Source organism: Myotis brandtii, unplaced genomic scaffold (genome assembly GCF_000412655.1).
Source record: "Myotis brandtii unplaced genomic scaffold, ASM41265v1 scaffold566, whole genome shotgun sequence".
Taxonomy (NCBI): Eukaryota; Metazoa; Chordata; class Mammalia; order Chiroptera; family Vespertilionidae; genus Myotis; species Myotis brandtii.
Genome location: NW_005370110.1, coordinates 330,706 through 342,210, shown reverse-complemented (window position 1 = coordinate 342,210; position 11,505 = coordinate 330,706). Strand labels below are relative to the sequence as shown.

General features: G+C 42.4%; 1 protein-coding gene across 10 annotated transcripts in view; it reads right to left on the bottom strand.

Annotated features, from left to right (window-relative positions):
- Positions 1-306, bottom strand: part of ZC3H11A (zinc finger CCCH-type containing 11A) — a 34,627-nt gene extending 34,321 nt beyond the window's left edge. For 7 of the 10 annotated variants that reach the window (XM_014549677.1, XM_014549676.1, XM_005878575.2 and 4 more), the window contains exon 1: positions 138-306. The gene's annotated coding sequence lies outside the window, so the exon portion shown is untranslated. The remainder of the gene's footprint in view (positions 1-137) is intronic. The other 3 variants (XM_014549678.1, XM_014549680.1, XM_014549683.1) reach the window with 1 other exon arrangement.
- Between the last annotated feature and the right edge of the window lie 11,199 nt (positions 307-11,505).

Sequence of the window (11,505 nt, the reverse complement as noted above, 5' to 3'; positions counted from 1 at the left end):
GGGCCGAAGGACCCGCTATGACTTCCCGGACTAGGCCGCGACCCAGGGGCGAGGGGAGGCCGCGGCCACTCCCCTCGCCCTCACCCCAACCTCCCCGGCCCCAAGCCACCCGGGAATCAAAAAACGGGTTTAGTTACCGGAGAACAGAAACTTTACCGAACCGAGGACACTCTCCCCGACTCCCGCTTGCTGCCACGTCTTTCTTCTTTCTTAGCCGCTGCCCTCCGCCGTCCTCACAGCAGCAGCACCAGCAGAAATCCAAGACTGCCAGCGTCAAAGATGGCGCCCGGCTACAGGCTCCGCTCTAAGACCGGGCGGTTAAAAGTGCCAGCACGACGCAATCGCGAGGATTCTGGGAGATGTAGTTCCTCTATGAGGCGATACGTAAGATGGCGTTCGGGCCGCGGGGTCACGTGACAGCGGAGGCGGCGGGCCAAGGAGGCCGTTCCTTTCCCATGAACGCGTTTTATAAAGTTAACGGATTTATTGAAACCGTCTTTGATTTTTTTTTAAAAAAGGTTTTTGTTTTGTTTTTAAATCAAATGAGGCACTAAGCGAGAAAGCTGCGAGAGCTGTATCTACCAGACAGTAGGCGCTCAGTTTTTCTCTCACCAAAAAAACTTTGGCTTAATGAATAATAAATGGTCCCAGCTGTATAGACATCTAATTTAGAAATAAATTACTTTCCCCATGCAATGTTGAAGGATTTGTGCATTTATTTTTATTTGAAGAAGTGAAATTAGGTTTTTGTGTTTTTCCAATACAAAAAAATTTTTTTTCTTGTATTGGAAAAACATTTCATGGTCACTAAAAAGCTCATGAGGGTTTGGGGAGGAGAAGGAAGAACATCAGCTTTGGCCTCCTCAATTATTGACATTAACTTGTATTTTCCCATTTGAATGTTTTTACCTTTTTGTTGGGGTCCAGCCCCAGCAGGTCCAGGCGTTCCCAAAGGTGTGGACCCAGTTGGCGAAGAAGGAATGACACAGCGACAGCGTTTGGTTGATCAGCATAGCGAGGTTCTCCCTTTATTGTCCTGTTACATCTGTATTTATACCATTTGATTTTAATCCTATCCATTCTATTCCAAAGGTTAGGGCGTTTGTTATCTCCATTCCAAGGTCACTACTCTATTGTTCTGTTAAGCTACAAGGAAGTAACTGAAGGAGATTATCCGAGGTAAAGATTATGTAGCTTAAGCGTGATTGTTTGTAGTTAAAGTGATTAACTACCCGCCTGGCACTTAGTTAAGGGGTTTTACTGATTTATTCCCTTCCTTAGTCCTGTTAATCCCTAACTCCAGGGAAAAATCCCCACCTGGGGAAACAACCTTTCTTGGAGAGGTGACCTTGGTTAAAACACATAGTGCTAAGTAGGGGAGCAAACATATTAAGAACAGTATGCCATATACGCCAGGTCCCTTGAAACATATGCTGTGCAGATGTTTCTTCCCTGCAGCGACTGTGTCAAGCAGCAAGGATGGACCGGCTTCCGGCACCTTTTTCCTCCGGTTATAAATGTAATACAGATGAGTGTGTTTTTTTAAAAATGTAAATAATACAGATAAATGGAGTAGAAAGTTTAAATCTCTATTAATCTCATTCCTGAGAAATAATCTCATTAATTTAGCTTATATTCTTCCTTTTTTGTAGTCTTAAAATATACTTAAATAGATTATACTGGTAAGTTAGGCACCTAAAATGCCCCCTGGGTTAGAGGCTCAGCAGAACTTGCTTAGGTGGCTACATTTTACTGAACTCCAGAGGACACAGTTATGCTACTAAGGAAGGATACACTTGATGGTAAAGCAGATGGGCTCCAGCACCTTTTATTTCCTCCTGGGCTGCTTCTGCCAGATACCAACTTGGTGAAGGAGTCCAGCCAGCTCACAACTGGGTCCTGAGTCCCCTCACACTTGGGCTTTTAACTTCTTCCAAAGTAAGAAGTCACAACATTACAATCCTAGATCCAGAGCCTTACATGATAATACTCTGTGGTTGCCATGTCAACCAGACCTAATAAGCAAGTTCCACAATCTACATGCCAATTATATCAAGATCTGACCTCTGGCCCTACAGCTTTGGGTCATAATGCCAGATGAGTCCACCCAGTAGGTAACAGGGGTATTCTTGAAAGCCATGTTTATACTTGCATGTCTAGCAATAGCAACTCTAAGGAAAATGACTGTAAATCGCAAAGATATAACCCAAAATAATTGTACCCCAACTCATCTTTCTCTTAGTCAGATCTCAGAAATGCCCAACAGGGGAAGTTATTGGAGTGAGTCTGTGTGAAAGAACAAAAACAAAACAAACAAGAAAACACATGGCTTTTAAGCATTTGCTATTAAAATATCTTACTTTTGCAAATTTTATAATGAACACATTACTATTGTAGTCCTACCCAGAGCATCAAAGAAGGCTTCTATAAGTAAGGGGCCCTGAAGGTTAAGCTCCATTTACTTCATGGTAAATCCTCCTCTCTTCATGTTGACTGACTGTGGAGTCATATGATCTTGGATTCAAATCCTGACCTATCCTTCTCCCTGAAACTCTAGTCAACTCTGTGGGTCCCACAGGTTGGGAGTAGCCTCAGTTTGTACCTTTTCACATTAGAAAATAGAGTGAAAAAGTAACTGCCATACAAATAGTCCATCCTCCAACTCAGTGTCCATCACCACTATCCATCATCCTTTCTCTTTTTCTTTCTGCCCTTCGGTCTCAGCTGTTCTACATGAGTGAGGAAAGAGGGGCCAACAGATTCTTCCAGCAAGAAGCTTTGGGTGAGAGTCACAAATACCTACTAACCACAATGGATAAATTTCAAACTTCTTAATCTAGCTGCTATCTCTCAAGCCAACCTTCCTAGTATAACCTCTTTACTGTCAATGCTTTCTTAGGCTGTTTAATTTCCTCATACAGAACTGTAGTTTTGTTGGATGATGGATTAGTTAAGAAAAGGCAGACTAAGTTTTCATTATCAACATCAGCATGTACCTTACACTAAGTATTCTCCTATGTTTAGGTATTGTGCTAGGCATTGTGGGGATCCCAAATAGGCATGATATGTGGAACTTTTCTGAAAGACATGATAAATATAAAGATAAATAACTATCAGCTAGTGTACACCAAGTGTTCAGCCATAGGTTAGACCTGGCGTTACAAACTCAAATGCTTACACGAGCCAGGTACCTGTATACATGATAAGTATGGTGAGCCAGGTATAAGAATAAAACTCGAGTGCATGCCCTAGCTAAAGAGTCAGCTGTTACCACTCAAATTCAACTCATTCTTGCCAGGAGGGAACATAGAACTAGTGTTAATACATTTCCAATTTTTCAAGAGAAGCTGGAAATTCAGTTTTTTAAATGTGAAAATTTCTGATTTGTACATTTGGAAACTAACTCAAAACAAAGTAAAAAAAGTCACTTTATAGGCTGGTTTACAACCTCCACTTTAGGTCCAGGAGAGTTAGAAAGGAAGAGGCAGTCATTGGTAAGTACAGTTTCAGGAAATACTTTCTGAAGGGAGGGAGACTTAAATTGACATCAAGTAGGACAGAGGTGAGAGGTTAAGTGAAGACAAGGAAAGAAGCTATGTTAGGGAGACCCCTAACGTAGTAAGGAGAGAAATTCAACTAGAGGAGTGGTTCTCAACCTTCCTAATGCCACGACCCTTTAATACAGTTCCTCATGTTGTGGTGACCCCCAACCATAAAATTATTTTCGTGGCTATTTCATAACTGTAATTTTGCTACTGTTATGAATCGTAATGTAAATATCTGATATGCAGGATGTATTTTCATTGTTACAAATTGAACATAATTAAAGCATAGTGATTAACCACAAAAACAATATGTAATTATATATGTGTTTTCCGATGGTCTTAGGCGACCCCTGTGAAAGGGTGGTTCAACCCCCAAAGGGGTCGCGACCCACAGGTTGGCGACCCACAGGTTGAGAACCGCTGAACTAGATAAAAGTCCATAGTTTATGGAACGAGTAAACTTTGTAAAAGTAGGTTGGAGCAAGATTATGGAGGGCCTTGAATGTTGGAAAGGCATTTGAATAATGTTCTAGGGACAATAGGAATTCCTTGAAGGTTTTGAAACAGGGAGAAAAACGTAGAGGATGTGATATTTGCAAAGTTGTTTCAGAAAGGCTGAACTAGAGGTAATGTTGGGCAGGAGTGACCACAGTGAAGTCAATGGAAACAGCAAAGAGTGGTCCCTTCTTGATCCTACCCATTATCCCCTTTGTCTCTTGTAGTTTTAACTTTCTCTCTGATTGTTTCCCAAAGTCTAGTAACATACATTGATTTAAAAAAAAGTTGGGTGGGGGAGCATTAGGCTCAATTTCTTGTTTCCCTCTGGCACACCTAATTTCCCAACTTATCTTCACCCCCAGGCCTCAGCAAGTTCCTTGACTATTTTTTCACCTCTCAGGCACTCTTTAATATATTTCATTTGGATTTATATCTCATGGCTTCTCTGTAATTACTGTGGTAGGAGCATTAGTTTTCAATTGGATGGATCCTTTTTAGTACTTATTTCCCTCTTATTAACAAGCATTTATTGATACTTTATTATGTGCCAGGCTTTGTGCTGGCACATAATAAAGTATCCAATGGAATCCTTATAATAACTCTATTAGATAATATTATTAATATCTTTTTAGAAATTCTTATAAAGTTCTAGTGATGTGTCCAAGATGTCATTGTTGTAAGCAGCAAAGTCAGGATTCACACCCAGATCTGTCCAACTCCAAATCATGATGCAATCATTGGCCCTTATTCACCATTTTCTGTTTCTTTAAACTATGCCTTCCATGGTTCAAAGACAAAATTCTATCTTAGCCAGTCCTTGTAGCTGATCCGCCTGAGGGTAAATACCTCCCATTGATGTACCAACAGCAATAAAGGCTCAACTACAACAGGAGGGTGTACACAGCCCACATGGGGGTATGTACCTTGAGTGCCTAGTGTGGGTAATCAGGAAGGCTGTGCCACTGGGCCCTACAGAACACCTACTTCATAAAGCCACTCTATCAAGCCCATAAGATGTAGCAGCTCTACCTAATACATAGAAACAAACATAAGGAGGCTGCCAAATGAGGAGACAAAGTAACATGATCTAAATGAAAGAACAGAGCAAAACTCCAGAAAAAGAACTAAACAAAATGGAGACAAGCAATCTACTAGATATAGAGTTCAAAACACTGCTTATAAGGATGCTCAATGAGCTTAGGGGAAGAGTAGATTAACTTAGTGAGATAGTGAGAACTTCAACAAAGAGATAGGGAACATAAAAGCAGAACTAGATAACAGAAAAAGGAACCAGTTAGAAATGAAAAATACATTAACTGGAATGAAGAATATATTACAGGGAATCAACAATGAAGTAGATGAAGCAGAGGATCCAATCAGAGATTTGTAAGATAAGGAAGCAGAAAACACCCAATCAGAACAGCAAAAAGAAAAAATAATTTAAAAAAAATGAGGATAGTGTAAGGAGTCTCTGGGACAACTTCAAGCATACCAATATTCACATCATGGGGGTGCCAGAAGGAGAAAAGAGAACAAACCTATTTGAAAAAATGACAGAAAACTTTCCTAATTTAGTGAAGGAAATAGACATACAAGTCCAGGCAGTACAGAGTCCCAGACAAGATGAACCCACACCAAGACACATCATAATTAAAATGCCAAGGGTTAAAGACAAAGAGAGAATCTTAAAAGCAGCAAGAGAAAAGCAGTTAGTTACCTACAAGGTATCTCCTATACGACTGTCAGCTGATTTTTCAATAGAAACTTTGCAGGTCACAAGGGATTGACAAGGATTAAGAAGTACAAATTGGTTGTTACAGAATTGTCATGGGGATGTAAAGTACAGCATGGGGAATCTATCTGTATATATAAAACCCTAAATGATCCTCGGGGGATCGGGCTGAAACCAAACTTCCCCCACCTGGTGAAAGAAATGGACTTACAGGTCCAAGAAGCGCAGAGAACCCCAAACAAAAGGAATCCAAAGAGGACCACACCAAGACACATCATAATTAAAATGCCAAGAGCAAAAGACAAAGAGAGAATCTTAAAAGCAGCAAGAGAAAAGCAGTTAGTTACCTACAAGGTATCTCCTATACGACTGTCAGCTGATTTTTCAATAGAAACTTTGCAGGTCACAAGGGATTGACATGAAATATTAAAAGTGATGAAAAGCAAGGACCTACAATCAAGATGACTCTACCCAGAAAAGCTATCATTTAGAATGGAAGGACAGATAAAGAGCTTTCCAGACAAGAAAAAGCTAAAGGAGTTTATCACCATCAAACCAGTATATATGAAATGTTAAAGGGTCTCCTTTAAGAAGAAGAAGAAAAAGATCTAAAATATGAACAGCAAAATGGTAATAAATACATACCTATCAACAAATGAATCTAAAAAACAAAATGAATAAGCCGCACAGAAACAGACTCATAGATATACAGAACATTTTGATGGCTGCCAAATGGGAGGGGCTTGGGGGGATGGGTGAAAAAGGTGGAAGGATTAAGAAGTACAAACTGGTTGTTACAGAATTGTCACGGGGATGTCAAGTACAGCATGGGGAATCTATCTGTATATATAAAACCCTAAATGATCCTCGGGGGATCGGGCTGAAACCAGTAGTCCGACATCCCCTGAGGGGTCCCAGATTGCGAGAGGGCACAGGCCAGGCTGAGGGACCCTACCGGTGCACGATTCTATGCACCGGGCCTCTAGCTTCTATCTTTATATATAAAAGCCTAAGCGACTGAATGACCAAATGACTGGTCGCTATGATGTGCACTGACCACCAGGGAGCACTGCTCAGTTGACTGATGGGTGCCAGATACAGGGCTCATGGTTGGCCGCTGCAGCCTGGAGACCACAGTGGAGTGGCAGCGAGCCTACCGAGTGGCAGCGGCAGGTGCAGCGGGGCCAGGATGAGCAGGAGTGGCAGGCAGGAGTGGCAGGTGGCGTTGGACTGCCGGTTTCAGACCGATCCCCGCAGGCCAGGCCAAGGGACCCCACCGGTGCACGAATCTGTGCAATGGGCCTCTAGTATAGTCAGTAATATTCTAATAAGAATATATATTGTCAGATGAGTGTGAGATTTATGAGGATGATTACTTAGTAAGTTATATAATGTCTAGTCACTGGGACATACACCTGAAACTAATATAGTAATGTATGTCAACTGTAATCTATAATAATAAAAGTGTAACATGCTAATTAGATCAAACAGCCGAATGACCTTTCGGATGTCCTTCTGGATGACCTTCTGGATGAACCTGGGGCTGCGAGGGCCGAGGCAAGCCGCCGCGGCTGCAAGGGCTGAGCCCGTTGCTCTAGTTGAAAAATAAAAAAATAAATAAAAAACGTCAAGTTAAAAAAAAAAAAAAGAATGTTTTTTTCCTCTTCTGCAGAGTCAGGGTTCTCCAGGACACCTGAGCTAAACCTGAGCTCTGTCAGAGATTCTCAGCATCTAAGATCAAGTTACCTAGGGATCTTGTATATTTAGCCTAGTGGAGACCTCCCCTGATGTGTCTGCCTGGCATCTCCCAAGGCATTGGTAGCTCTCTATATCCGTGTTCTACTTTGATGTTTCCTGGGACTCCCTTAAATTAATACCATATCTGGTACACAATCTAAATCAGTTTATCAGGAAACCAGCAAATGTGTCAGGCCTAGCAGCATTCTTATCATTTCTTATTTCTTCTTTTGAAACCCAGATGTTTGTGTGTGCCTGTGTGTGCACATATCTTTTAACGTCTCTGATTTTTTTTTAATGCATATGAAATGATCATTTTATGTCAAAGGAAAATCTCTCAGGCAACAGTACACGCCCTGCTGCTTAAAAAAGGCTGACATATTACATTACCACCCCCCACACCCCCAGCCCACTGGCACTTTGGTGAACAGGCTGATTTCTCAGGACAAAGTCCCCTTTCCCTGAGAAAATGCATAGAAGCAGATGAAGGAGCAAATCCCAGAGGAAGTGCATGATGGCTGGGGACCCAGGACTCAGAACTTCAGCGAAAGACCGGCCAGTATTTGGGCAGCTTTCGGTCAAAGTGCTTGTTAAAGCTCAGCTGCACGGCTGCCTCCACGGCCTGGCTCCTGGCGGCGCTGTCCCAGTACAAGCGCTTCATCTGGGCCTGGCGCGGCTCCAGCCGCTGGGGCTCTCGGATGGAGGGTCTATGCAGCGGCGCGTCTGCTAATATAGGTCACGGTCGGCTTCACACAGTCCTGCAGGCGCTGCGCGTCCAGCTGCCGCCGCCCCCGCCGCTCGTCCCTTGCACCCTCTCCGACTCCTCCTCTGTGGCCCAAGCGTGGTCTTCGCCTGTGCTGCCATGAGGATGCTGCCCAGACCTTGGAGAATGTGAATAACCACAGAGGGAGTCGTGGAAGGCCAAGCGATGGTCACAGCAGGACCGAGGAGACACGCCTTTCTCCGGGGGGGAGATCTCCCGGAGTGAAGTACCACGGGGGACTGAAATAAGTCTCCCCGGCCTTCCCATCGGCATTCTGGTGGCTTCGCATCCAAGCCATTGCTTTTTAGTAATGTTGCCGGTATCTTGCATAACCTGGATGACAAGACCACGGCGTGGTAGGTTCCGATGATGCCGCCTTTGCTGCCATCTCTGATTGTGAAAGTCCAAACGGGCCCCCGAAACTCGTGGGCTCCCCGCTGGCTGATCCTGGGCGGTGGGATGCAGGGACCTATTTCCTGTGGGTGGTGAGTGGGAGGAGCTGTTGCCAGGGTGACTAAACGTGAGCTCCCGATTGGCCTCCCTGAGCGCCACTTCTCTGATTCCTACAATAAGGCTTGAGTTATTATCAGAGTCATCTATCATCAGAGATAGTTAATCTGTTACATATTTGTGGTAGACAAAATAATGCCCCTCCCCCCATATGTTCATATCTTAATCCCTGGAACCTGTGAATATGTTACCTTACATGGTAAAAAGGACTTTGCAGTGTGATTATTATCCAGGAAAAAAGTGCTGTTAGAAGTTCTAAAATATAAAGCCTTTTCCTTTCTTCTAGTCTGCCTCTTAACGTCTCATGGCGTTCCTTACTATTTAATGCCATTCTAAGAACAGAACAGTTAGAATTTTAATTTATTAACATGAATTTTACCATTCATCTTTATACTGTGCAATGCCATTTTAAATGCAAATATATCAGCGTTTAACTCATATTTAGAATCACCAAAATGGCACAATATTTATTTTGTAGCTGGTACATTCATACAGCCGATCCTTATTATTTGTAGATTCTGTGTTTGCAAATTTACCTACTTGCTAAAATTCATTTATAACTTCAAAATCAATACTCTTAGCACTTTTGGTCATTCCTGGACATGCCCAGGTGCAGAGCGGGAGCATTTTCAATGGGCCAGCATGCACGTCCCCCCACCTGAGATTGAACAAGGCAAAATTCTGCTTTCTCATTTCAGCTCTCAAACTGTAAACAAGTGTCTTTTTGGGGGTCTATTTAGTGACACTTTTTTCCCCTCATTTTTTGTGCTTTTTGTTGGTGATTTCACTGTTTCAGATGATCTCCAAATGGAGTGCTGAAGTGCTGTCTAGTGTTCAAAGGGCAATAAGGGTGGAGAGAATGGGTGCTAGCTAAGCCTCATTCAGTCAGGCATTATAGTATAGTGAGTGCCAATGTTAATGAGTCGACAATGTATGTTACATAAGGTGTCTTTAAACAGGAACTACACATAAAACAAGGTTATGTATTAATCAGTTAATGAAAATGTGACCAGAAGTTCAGACGAACCTAATGTATATTTCCCTTAGGAGCAGTGTGTTTCAGTAGTGTTCATTAATTCAGTATTTATTGTGACTTTCTAGACTATAACTACCATGAATAGCACAAATGAATTGTATTTCATTCTTACCAAAGGGTGGAGAGAATGGGTGCTAGCTAAGCCTCATTCAGGCGGGCATTATAGTATAGTGAGTGCCAATGTTAATGAGTCGACAATGTATGTTACACAGGAACTACACATAAAACAAGGTTATGTATTGATCAGTTAATGAAAATGTGACCAGAAGTTCAGATGAACCTAATGTATATTTCCCTTAGGAGCAGTGTGGTTCAGTAGTGTTCATTAATTCAGTGTTTATTGTGACTTTTTAGACTATAACTACCATGAATAGCACAAATGAATTGTATTTCATTCTTACCAAAACAGTGGAAAGACTGCACAAAATAACAGTTTTTATTCCTGTGATACTGTGATTGATAATAAGAAATATACTATATTTGGAGTTTGCTCCTAAAATACTTGGAATTTTCTAAGTGATGAGAATGACAAAGGCACCTTTTGTAATGTTAATAGTGACTTTTGATTTTTGTTGTTGTTAATCCTCACCAGAGGATATTTTTCCATTGATTTTTAGAGAGACTGTAAGAGATGGGGAGAGACAGAAAGAGAATGAAACATCGATGTGAGAGAGACACATTGATTGGTTGCCTCCCACACGCACCCCCATGGGGCCCAGGGATTGAACCTGCAACCAAGGTACATGCCGTTGACTGGAATTGAACCAAGGGCTGACGTTCTAACCACTGAGCAAAACCAGCCAGGGCTTAATAGTGACTTTTGGATCACACTTAAAGAAGGGAGCAATTGTCAGAGAACCAACCATGTGATTAGAGGGTTGTAACTTTTAGTCCCACCCCCCCTGACCTCCAGGGAGGGAAGAGGGGCTGGATGTCCAATCTATTGCCAATAGCCAATGATTTAATTAATCAAGCTTACGTAATAAAGTCTCCATAATACCCATAAGGGCAGTATTCAAAGAGCTTCTGGTTGGTGAGCCAGAGTGCTTTTACCACGAGGATAGCTATAAGCTCCTTTTCGTATCCTTTAATAACCTTCATAATAAATCAGTAATTTAGTGCGTAAGCTGGTTTTCTGAGTCTTGTGAGCCGCTCTAGCAAATTAATCAAACCCGAGGAGGTGGTTCTGGGAGCCTCTGATTTATAGCCAGTCTGTCAGAAGCAGGCGTGACAATGTGGACTTGCAATTGGCATCTGAAAGAGCTGGTAGTCTTGTGGGACTGAGCCCGTAGCCTGTGGAATCTGATGCTCTCTCCAGGTAGCTAGGGTCAGGATTGAGCTGAGTCATAGGACACCCAGGGGTGTCAGAGAATTGTTTGGTGGGATAGCAGTGCCGCACATGCTACATCTGGTGATCAGAATTTTTACATCCACTTCTTGATTTATTTTCAGCATAAGTGGTTGACTAATACAAGGAAGTGACAGAAGTAAGATGGGTTTCCTTGGTCACTTGTGTCTCTTAGAATACCATTGCCTTCTTTCTGTGACACCGACTTATTGACTGGCTTAAGACTCAGAGTTTCTCCTGTCACTATAGGCCCGCAGCGCACAGGAAAGCTGGAAGGGACAATAAAGCTCCAAGACGCTAAGGCAGTGTTCAGGGAGGAGACATGCTAGCGAGAGG